This window comes from Malania oleifera, chromosome 11 (genome assembly GCF_029873635.1).
Source record: "Malania oleifera isolate guangnan ecotype guangnan chromosome 11, ASM2987363v1, whole genome shotgun sequence".
Taxonomy (NCBI): domain Eukaryota; kingdom Viridiplantae; phylum Streptophyta; class Magnoliopsida; order Santalales; family Ximeniaceae; genus Malania; species Malania oleifera.
Genome location: NC_080427.1, coordinates 65,997,547 through 66,008,453, shown reverse-complemented (window position 1 = coordinate 66,008,453; position 10,907 = coordinate 65,997,547). Strand labels below are relative to the sequence as shown.

At 38.4% G+C, this 10,907-nt stretch overlaps 1 long non-coding RNA gene across 1 annotated transcript; it reads right to left on the bottom strand.

Annotated features, from left to right (window-relative positions):
• Window positions 1-490: 490 nt before the first annotated feature.
• LOC131168551 (uncharacterized) lies at window positions 491-5,936 on the bottom strand. Its single transcript, XR_009140328.1, has 2 exons — window positions 5,752-5,936; window positions 491-912 (listed from the first exon to the last, which is right to left on the bottom strand). It is a non-coding gene; the product is annotated as an uncharacterized LOC131168551 (long non-coding RNA).
• Between the last annotated feature and the right edge of the window lie 4,971 nt (window positions 5,937-10,907).

Below are 10,907 nucleotides of genomic sequence, written 5' to 3'. Positions count from 1 at the left end.
TGTGCTGAGTCAAATCCGAACCCTCTGTCATCTTAAGCCAATAAAACTTTTGCTTAAGATACAACTTGTTCGAAATTGACTTAGACATGTATCGGCGCTCCTGTTTCAACCAAACTTCTATCGATGAGTCCTCATCCATGGGGTGATACAACATGTCATTGGCCAGACATAACTTGATTGTGGAAACCGTCTTTGCTTCAAGCTCCTTCCAACTTGCGTCGTTCATGTCGTCCGACTTCTTTCTGTATAACACCTTCACCATCCTTGCTGCACTAGCAAGTCCTTCATCCTTTGTTGTCAAAGCTCGAAATTACCAATTTCATCAAACTTATTCACATCGAATTTAATCGAAGAGACCCCAACCATTGTAGAACCAATAGCTTTGATACCATTTGTTGATGTTCGTTCAACTTGAACAGGTGCAACAGAAGCACACAATCAAACACGAAACAATCAACAACCACTAATGCAATCACTCGATGATGAAATATACTCAAGAAGCAATCGAACAATAATAAGAAGAATAAAAAACACAACTAGAACGCACAATATTTGCGTGATTCATCAATAGCCTATGTCTATGGGAGCAGAAAGCTCGGTTTTACTATGATCAATGTCAAAACAACAATTTTTGAAGCTTACTTGAAGCTTAGTCCTATCTATGGTTACATAATGATGTTTATAAAACAATATAATGCGTACAAAAGTGTTCTAGTATATCTAAACTATATATGTAGCAATCCTCGAGATAAACCCAATCTACAAGCTCCCGATTTGAAAATACGTAATCTACGCCAACGGAAATCGTCAATTTGACCAAACCAATGACGATTTTGTGCTGAGCAAAGGTCTTCCTGCATACTGCCTAAAACCTCTTCTCATACAATTGTCCCTCGCTTCACGTAGCTTTCTCTGATACATGTAATACACTCTGAATATGAGCCACATCCCCAACAAAAATCATTAAATATCTTGTTACATAATGTTACTACTAAGTGAAGATCATAACTTATTCCCATTATATTACGATAAGTGAAGTGCATGCAATTTTCAACTTGCATTTTATTCCTCTTCCTTCCTAAATTGCGCTTCTACTAGTTTCAAAAATTTAAAATTTAAAATTATTAAAGAAAAAGCTATTAGTAATTCTCCATTATCTCAACTAGCCCTTATCTAAAAATTATAAATTTAGGAAAGTCAAGTGTTTGCTTGAAAACTAGTATAATCTCTACATGATAATTTCTGGAAGAGAAGGGTGGCAGTTTCCAACTTGCATTTTTTCATAATTTTTCTTAAAATATCCCTTCCTTTCAAGTTTTAAATAAAAATAAATAAAATTATTAAATTATGAATAGTTAATAAATTATATATTAAAAGTAAAACTACGGCTGTAGAGCACACGGCACGCAGGCAGCTAGTTTAATAATAAATTAGACTAGCAGAGACTGTACAGAATGGGCCCATGGTTGGTTCTGCAGTAAATACAGGGGAGCAGGCTTAGTGTCAACTCTCTTAAACAAGCCCTCATTGAGTCATTGAGAGTGACCGGGTCGTTGGCTGATTTTCATTTTTCTATGCTTTGAAGAGTTCAAACTTCAACCCATGCCAAAACCCGACGAGCCAACGCGCCAACCAGAAATTCACAACTACTAGAAAGAAGGCAAGTCCACACCGCGCGGCTTACTTTGACGGCGTTTCTTCTTCTGACCACCTGGCCATTTCCGTCCTCCTCTTTCATTCTTCTTCTTCACACTGCTTTCCATCAAGCTCCGGTCGACCCTGCTGCTCAAAAGCTCGGTTTCGAGTTCCTGGGATTCCAAGCTCCCACAGGCGCCGCCAATTTCGCCACCTCTTCTTCTTTCAGTCTTATGGGCGTCTCCGGCAACGGCTATCAATGAGATTTCCACCCTTTTCACGGCTTTGGTCGATATTTTTCTGCATAATTTTGTTGGGTGTAGAAGTAGCTCTTGTCAGGGGTCAATGTCTGGAGGATCAGAGGCAGTTGTTGCTGCAGTTGAAGGGAGCCCTGGCGTTCAATTCTTCCGTTTCAACCAAGCTGGTGAGGTGGGATCAAAGCTCCAATTGCTCCAGTTGGGGTGGAGTGATTTGGAAAGCTGGTCACGTTATCGCTCTCGACCTCAGTGGCGAATCGATCTCCGGAGGAATTGAGAATTCCAGTCTTTTCAGTTTGAAGCATCTCCAGAGACTGAGTTTAGCCGGCAACGCGCTCAATAGTGCTGGTATTCCTCCTGGCTTTGAGAATCTAACCCGTTTGAGTTATCTGAATCTGTCCAATGCAGGCTTTGCAGGGCAAATTCCAATTGGGATTTCAAGGATGGAATCGTTGGTTACTCTTGATCTCTCAGCAGCTTCCTTCCCGGAAGGTCCTTCACTGAAACTTGAGAATCCAAATCTGGAAAGGATTGCTCGGAATCTCACCAAGCTCACAGCACTCTATCTCGATGGCGTGAACATATCAGCCACAGGACAGGATTGGTGCCACGCCATTTCCTCTCATCTGCCTAATTTGCAAGTGCTTAGCATTTCCAATTGTTACATTTCAGGCCCCATTGAGCCTTCTCTTCTGAAGCTACGGTATCTGTCAGTGATCCACCTTCAGCAGAACACTCTGTCCACTTCAGTTCCAGCATTCTTTGCGAATTTTACTAATTTAACTTCACTGCGTCTCAGTAGATGTAACTTGTCTGGAACATTTCCACCAAAGATCTTCCAGGTGCCAACATTGCAGATACTGGACTTATCAGATAATGAACTGCTTAATGGTTACTTGCCCGATTTACCTCAAAATGGATCCCTTCGTGCCCTAGTGCTTAGTTTTACTAATTTTTTAGGGACCTTACCCTATTCTATTGGTGAACTCAAATCGTTGACCAGGATAGAGCTTTCAAATTGCAATTTCAGAGGAAAAATCCCAAATTCGGTGCAAGAACTTTCCCAACTCGTTTATGCAGATTTCTCATCAAACAAGTTTAATGGTTCAATCCCGTTTTTTCATGTGTCCAAGAACCTCAACCATATTGACCTTTCAAACAATGATTTAACGGGTTCAATTGCTTCCACTCACTGGGAAGTCCTTCAGAATCTTGCATATGTTAACTTGGCGGAAAATTCACTGTATGGAAGCATCCCATCATCTCTGCTCAGACTCTCATCACTGCAGAAAATTCTGCTTTCCAACAACCAATTCGAGGGTGAACTTGTTGATTTTTCAGGTGCAATCTCAATGGTGTTGGATACCCTTGATCTCAGTGACAACAAGTTACTTGGGCCTATCCCCGCGTCTGTGTTTGAACTCAAAAAGCTCAACATCCTCAAGCTTTCTTCCAACAACTTCACTGGCAGCATACACATAGATAAAATTCGTGGGCTTGGAAATCTTACAACCCTCGACCTTTCATACAATTCCTTGTCCATCAATGTAAGCAATAGTCATTCTGCTCTTTCTCCATTTCCCCAGATTACCTTGTTAAAATTGGCTTCTTGCAATCTGGGAGCCTTTCCGGATCTAAGGAATCAATCCAGATTGGTCCACTTAGACCTTTCAGACAATCAAATCAGGGGCATAATACCTGGATGGATTTGGAAAATTGGTAAAGGAAGTTTGTATCATTTAAATCTTTCTTGTAATCTCCTAGTGGAGCTGCAAGAACCTTATCAAATGCCCGACCTCATCGCTGTCCTTGATTTGCACAACAACCGCCTCCATGGACAAATCCCAACACTACCACAATTTGCAAGCTATGTAGATTACTCAAGCAACCAATTCAACTCTTCAATCCCAAATGACATTGGCAATAACCTAACCTTGGTTTTTTTCTTTTCTCTTTCAAGCAATAACCTGACCGGAACTATCCCTCCATCAGTGTGCAATGCAACTTCTCTTAAAGTTCTAGACTTGTCCAACAATTCTTTAAGTGGGGCAATTCCACTGTGTTTAATTGAACTGAGTGCGAATCTTGGAGTACTGAATCTAAGAAGAAACAAACTTTGGGGGACTATTCCAGAAAATTTTCAGGCCAACTGCCAGCTACAAACGCTTGATCTCAATGCGAATCTTCTACAAGGGCAGCTTCCTAAATCTCTGGCCAATTGCACAACATTAGAGGTTCTAAACCTTGGAAACAACAAGATCAAGGATGCCTTTCCATGTTGGTTGAAGAACGTGTCGAGTTTCCGTGTCCTTATTTTGCGAGCAAACAATTTTTATGGAAATATAAGATGTAGAGGGAGCCATAACAGCTGGCCAAAACTTCAAATAATTGACTTGGCCTCCAACAACTTTAGTGGTGCTTTGCATCCCAAATGCTTCTTAAGTTGGAAGGCAATGATTTTTTATAAGGATGAAGCGCAATCAGAGTTGAATCACCTGCGTTTTGAAATTCTGGAACTTAATAAATTGTACTACCAGGATGCAGTGTCTGTTACGGTCAAAGGATTAGAGATGGAGTTTGTAAAGATTCTAACTGTCTTCACCTCCATAGATCTCTCAAACAATAGTTTCCAAGGGCGAATACCAGAAACTATAGGTAACCTTACATCCCTTTATGTTCTGAACTTATCACGCAATGCTCTGACAGAGGAAATCCCAGCATCTCTGGGGAACTTGAAACAGCTCGAGTCATTGGACCTCTCACAGAACAAGCTGACAGGGGAGATACCGATACAACTTGCCAGTCTTACATTCCTTTCTTTCTTGAACCTGTCATATAATCGACTGATGGGAGCCATCCCAAGAAGCACCCAAATTCAGTCATTCTCAAACACTTCCTTTGTAGGAAACGCAGGATTATGTGGGCCTCCTTTGAGTACAGGCTGCCCAGCCCCAGTGGTGCCAGCACCATCATTGCCGAATTCTCAAGAGTCTGATTGGCAGTTCATCGTTAGTGGGTTGGGTTGCGGAGTAGGAGCAGGAATGGTCCTTGCACCACTTATGTTTTGGAAGAAAGGGAGGAAGTGGTATGATCAAAACACCAACAAACTTCTTTTTATGATCTTTCCATCAGCAGGATTTCTTTACAGAAGCTTTGATGATGGGAGGGTTGTGGCCGAGGAAACTACTGAAACAGCAGAAGACTTCGAGGACAGTGATGCTGAGGATGAAGATGAGTCAGAAGAGGAAGCATTATGCGGCAGGTTTTGTTTGTTTTGCTCCAAACTGGACATAAATAGAAAGAAGGTCATCCACAATCCTGAATGCATTTGTCATGACTCAGCGCCCATTTCTTTTTCTTCTTCATGATAGCTACTGTTAAAAATTTTTGAATTCTGAGTTCTCTTTTTTGTACAGATATATACATGTATTAAAAAATGATAAAACCCTGAACAGGGGATCAAAACAAATTCATTTGTCTGTGTAGTCAATCAATGACCTTGGCATCCTTCTATCTTCATATTTCATTAACAAAACAATCCTCAGAGGTACTCTCATTCAGGAATTTTATCGAACGGGTGGAGACTCAAAGAACTGGCCTATGCTCATAAATCCTGCCAGTGAATCAGCGACGATCCACCAATGGATGAACAATATCAAAATATGGAATTCATCCATTTCGTATACCAGACGGATCAATAAACTTTTCAGCAGACAAATTACTGGAAATCATTTTTAAAAAAAAGGTATTTTAACTCACTGCAATGCATTGCCATCGGGATATAACACTATTTTTTTTTCATATACTGAACAAATTCTATAAAAAAATGCCTTCTGCTTGCAGCTAAGCGTATATGTACCTTGCCTCCCCGCGTCTTCGTTTACATATGCATTGCAAATCTGCAAATCAACTTCTGATCGATCATCTCACTGAAAAGTTCTGGGACATTACATTTTTGTACGTCGGTCTCACAGGGTCACAGACCCGTGTTGTTCTTGGCGTGAGAACGTTCGCTTGGGTGCAACCTGCCCGCCCGCAGGACCAAGTTTCTTTTTATTTTAATTTATTTTATTATATTGGGCCATTAGTCAAGCCCCTTCAACACTTGTTTAGATTTTGCCTCGTGTGCATGAGATGGGTTACCATCATGTACATGCTAGTCTAGGTTTATATCTTAAGCGTATTTCTGTTTTAGTGTAAAAATAGAAGTATGACTTTGTTTGATGTTTGCTAATGGCAAAGCTAGACTAGTATAGAAAGCTCTTTAGGGGGTGACTGTTTATCAATCTATAAAGTTCACTAATCATTGTAATCATATTTAGTCAACTTGCCTCTCTAGTTAGGTACACGTTGTTAATGGAGATGTTACTTTAATGAATTACTTTGCTTTGATATTTATTACTTGTTTGTCATTACTCTCATAAATTGCTTATCTCTTCCACTTACATTGCATTCAATTGCTATGAATGTGTTATGCTAGTAAATCATAGTAAACTTTTGGCTCACTAGTTAAGCAAGAATGCTTTAGTTAGCGCCGCACGACCTTTTCATAAAGGTGTGAAATACTCGACCCATAACTGTTGGTATAAGTGCATTGTTAATTTTTGGGTGAATTTAGTTGTCTTAGTTGTGAGATTCTGAAACTTTGGTAAGAGATCATGCTCACCAATACTAAAAGAATTGAGGTGCTAGAATCACAGCCAGAGACAACTCATAATGCGGCCATAGAGATGACCCGACTTGTGAATGTGTTGATAAATTGGAGCCATAAAAAAAGCGTCAATATAGTTCATAGTGGAAATGTCAAAGGACCTTCACCATATAGTAAAGAGCTTGGAGGCTTAGATGGCTATCTGAGTGCAAAGGTAAACTTGATGGTTGTTGCTTTAAGAAACTTTAATACCCTTGAGTTAAACAAAACCAAGGTGCCAGAACCCAAAATATTTGGGGGTGCCTGTGATGCCAAGGAGTTGGAAAACTTCTTGCTTGATATGGAGTAGTATCTTTATGTTATGAGGATGGAATCAGAATAGGTGAAAGTGAATACTACAACCATGTACTTGGTTGGTGATACTAAATTGTGGTGGTGTACCAAGTACAATAAGATGGAGAATGGATGCAGTGTCATTGATTGTTGGGCAGACTTAAAGAGAGAACCCAAGACCCAATTCTTTCCTAAGAACGTTGAGTATAATGTCAAACGAAAGCTGAGAGACCTTAAGCACAATAGCCTAATCAAAAAATACGTGAAACCGTTTATGCTTCGATATTGATCCAAGACATGTTAAAGAGGGACAAGTTGTTCTATTTTGTAAAGGGTTAAAATCGTGGGCAAGGACATAAATTTATAAATAGAGGTTTCAAGACTTATGTATAACATAAGCTGCCCCAAAATGCTTGAATGACTACACTATAGAGAATTTTGCAATGTCCAAAAAGAGTCGCATAGGTGGAAATGGGAGAAAGTTTTTGAAGAAGGAAAAACCAAAAAGTGGGGGAGCCGATAGCAAGGCGTCATTTTCTAAAGAAGCTTCATCATCTTAGGCATTCAACGCACCTAATGGTAACGGTAAGATGACCTATTTCTTATGTCGAGGACCCTAGAAATTTGCTGAGTGTCTGCATAAGTCATCACTCAACGCCTTACAGGCTTCCATTGTGGAGGGGGCATTATGGATGATGAGGACGAGGAGGATACCCCAAAGATGGGTGCAATGTGGTTTGTGAATGCATTGGAGAGACAGAAGAAATAACCAAAATTTCCACAAAAACGGGCTAATGTTTGTTGACTTGAGGATCAATGGGAAGAACACACATGCTATGGTTGATATTGGTACTACCCATAACTTTCTTTCACAGGCAGAAGTAAAGAGACTCAACTTATTCTTGGAGAAAGATTTAGGATCCATGAAAGTTGTAGTGATCCAAAAAAAAATAAAAAAATAAAAAAATAAGTAAATATTAATAAAAATAAAAAATTAATTAATGAATTAATTAAAATAAAAATTAACTAATTAATTATTATTATTAATTAAATTATATAATATAATATATTAATATATTAATATAATATATTATATAGTTAATCAAAAGCATCCTGAAGCTCCAAAAGAAGTTTCAGGCAATTGGAATTGGAAAAAAAAAAAAAAAGTTCAGAAGTCCTGCGCAAGTCTCCGTTTCTCTCTCTTTTAGCGTCCCTTCATCACTCTCACTCCTCCATCTTTCTCTCTCTCTCTCTCACTTTATTTTCTCGACAGATATTTGCCTGATTGGGAGACAGAAGGTACCGTTGCGTTCCTAACTTCGCCACCAACATTTCTATTGGAGCTAATTTGTCGTTGGAGCGGCGTAGGCACCATTCCTAGGGTAAGACAAGTTTTTTCCTAATTTCTCAATTTCTCTTTAAATCTGCCGCTAAATCGACGATCGGGCACCATCACACGATCCTAGTCGCAATTGTCGTCATTTTGGCGTGAGTAAATTTCTAATTTGGGTTTTCTAGGCCCCACTCTAAAGTGAGAGTGAGATTTAGGGAATTAGGTAAATTGGTTATATTTGAGGGTATAACTATTTATTTGGAATTTATAGCCCTAGGAAATATTAAAATAGTATATTATTTAGGATTTATTTAATGAAATTAGGATTTTTGATTCAGGATTTGGTGAGCGCCACAGGTATTTTTCGTGATCCTGCCAGCATAGTTCAGGAAATCAGGTAAGGGGAAAAATATATATTAAACCAGAATTTTTATGAATTTAATGGAAAATGAGTTGTGTTATATATACGTGTATATGTTTCGGTTTGGGTTTAAAATATCAGTCCTTTAAATTATGCTTTCTGAGCCTAGGGCTGTTTTATTAGATACTTATATGGGAAATTGAACTGATGAAAGTGAAATATCTTTTAGAGTAATTATGTAAGAAATTAAAGGTATTTTTTTCTAGTATGTGAATGTTAAATGTGGGTTGACTTTTTTTATAGGAAATAGTTATGAATTTTACTGCTAAATGGTGTGGCATGAGTAAATAGGAATGTTGTGTAGAAATATGTTATATGTATGAGATGCAAGATATACAGAAAATGAACTGAGCATGAAAATGTTATATGAAATATGTTGCATATGAGTGTTAATGCAACCATGTAAAACAGCTGAAAAATACTGGATAAAACAGCTGAAAGATGTTGGGTAAAACAGCTGAAAGATACTGGCCAAACAGCTGAAAAAATGTTAAGTGAAACAGTTGAAAGATGTTGGGTAAAACAGTTGAAAAATATTGGGTAAAACAGCTGAAAGATACTGGGTAAAACAGCTGGAAGATGCTGAGTATGAAGTGAAATGAAATGAAAATGGAAATGAATGAAATGGAAATGAAATGTGAAATGTGAACAATGTAAAATGGGAAAGAGCCATGTAAAGTGAAATGAAATGAAATGAAAAGTAAAAGATGGAAACATGAACAGTTGAGAAATACAGAATAATGACAAACAAAATAATGGATTATGGTATTATCAGTATTTATGCTAATAGAATATGTTATGTTTGGGCGAGGCAAACTCTTTGCCTAAGGGCTTGCTGAGAAAGGCGAGTGCCCTAGTTATATCAGGTGTAGCATGCGTTAAGCTGCATAATGTGATAGGCCAGAGGGAAACTACTTGTATAGGCAGGTAGATTTCTCTATTTTTGGGAGCCTTCGCCGATAAACTTTTGGTATAAGCTGTGTGAGTATGAGATTAATCTTTCACTTGAGGGCTTATTGAGTAAGGTGAGTGCCCTGATATGCTTCTGCTGTGACTTTTGGGTTGCCTAATGTATCAAAGCAGAGGGGTGCTACTTGTATGCTCGAGTAATCACCCATATCCTTAGGTTATCTCGTGGGTAGAATACCTTACATGTGTTTGAATAGGATTAGAAAATGATTTAAGAAATTATCTTAATGATTTGCAAATGATGAATAGTATGTTATATACAAACCTCATATTGACCACACACTGTTTTAATATATTATTTATTCCCTTACTGAGATGTGTCTTACCCGAATATGAACTTATCTTTTTTAGGACCTCCATGAGATCGAGCTTAGAGAGCTCAAGCCAATATAGAACTTTTGAGGAAAATGGTATAATATTAATAATATTTTGGGATGTAAATATTTTATGTTTTATGTTTTAAGTCTTTTGAGAAATGGATGTTTGTGAAACTACTGGTGTTTGTGAATATTGGAAGTGTAGGTTATGTTTTGGAGATATGTATATATGTGAATACAGGTGGAAGCATGGTTTATTATGGTGTGCAGATAAATTTAGAAAACTCTAGTATTATATTTGTTAAAAGATTATAGTTATATTTTTCACTGCATAAATGATATTAGAATGTGGATTATTAGGTAAACGAATGGATTAGTAGCACTCCAAGGCCACGTAAAGGGTCGAGGTGTTATAAAAGTGGTTAACTTCATAGCTTAGCCTACTTTGGGAGTAGCCAAGCAAGTCACTGTGAAGCTTGGCTAGTGAGTAGGACATACAAATTTCACAATTGTGCGACTAGATAACTTCTAAGTCATTCTAGGAATGGAATTCCTAAGGGAGACCAAGGCACTATCGACGCCGTTTTCTAGTTCCCTTTGCCTGATGGGAGACCACCCTTGCATGGTGCAAGTCATTACAAAGAAAGGTGATGATGAGAAGTCTCTTTAAGCCATGCAAATCAACAAGAGGTTGAGAAAGGTGAATAGACATATCCAGCTAAGCTAGTGGAAGATGAAGAAGTAGGCCAAAAGCTAGTGCCTACTACCTATGACCATCCAATATGTGTTGAATGAATACAAATTTGTGATGTTGGAGAAGCTACCTCATATATTTTCTCCACGATAAGGTGTGGAGCATGAGATTAAGTTGTTCTCAAGAGTGAAGCCACTTGCTAAGGGGTCATATCTGTAAGAACCTGAAAAATATAAAATGGATTTCTGCAGATTTCGTCCACGAAGCCAGATTTCGTAGACGAAGGTAGTATACTTT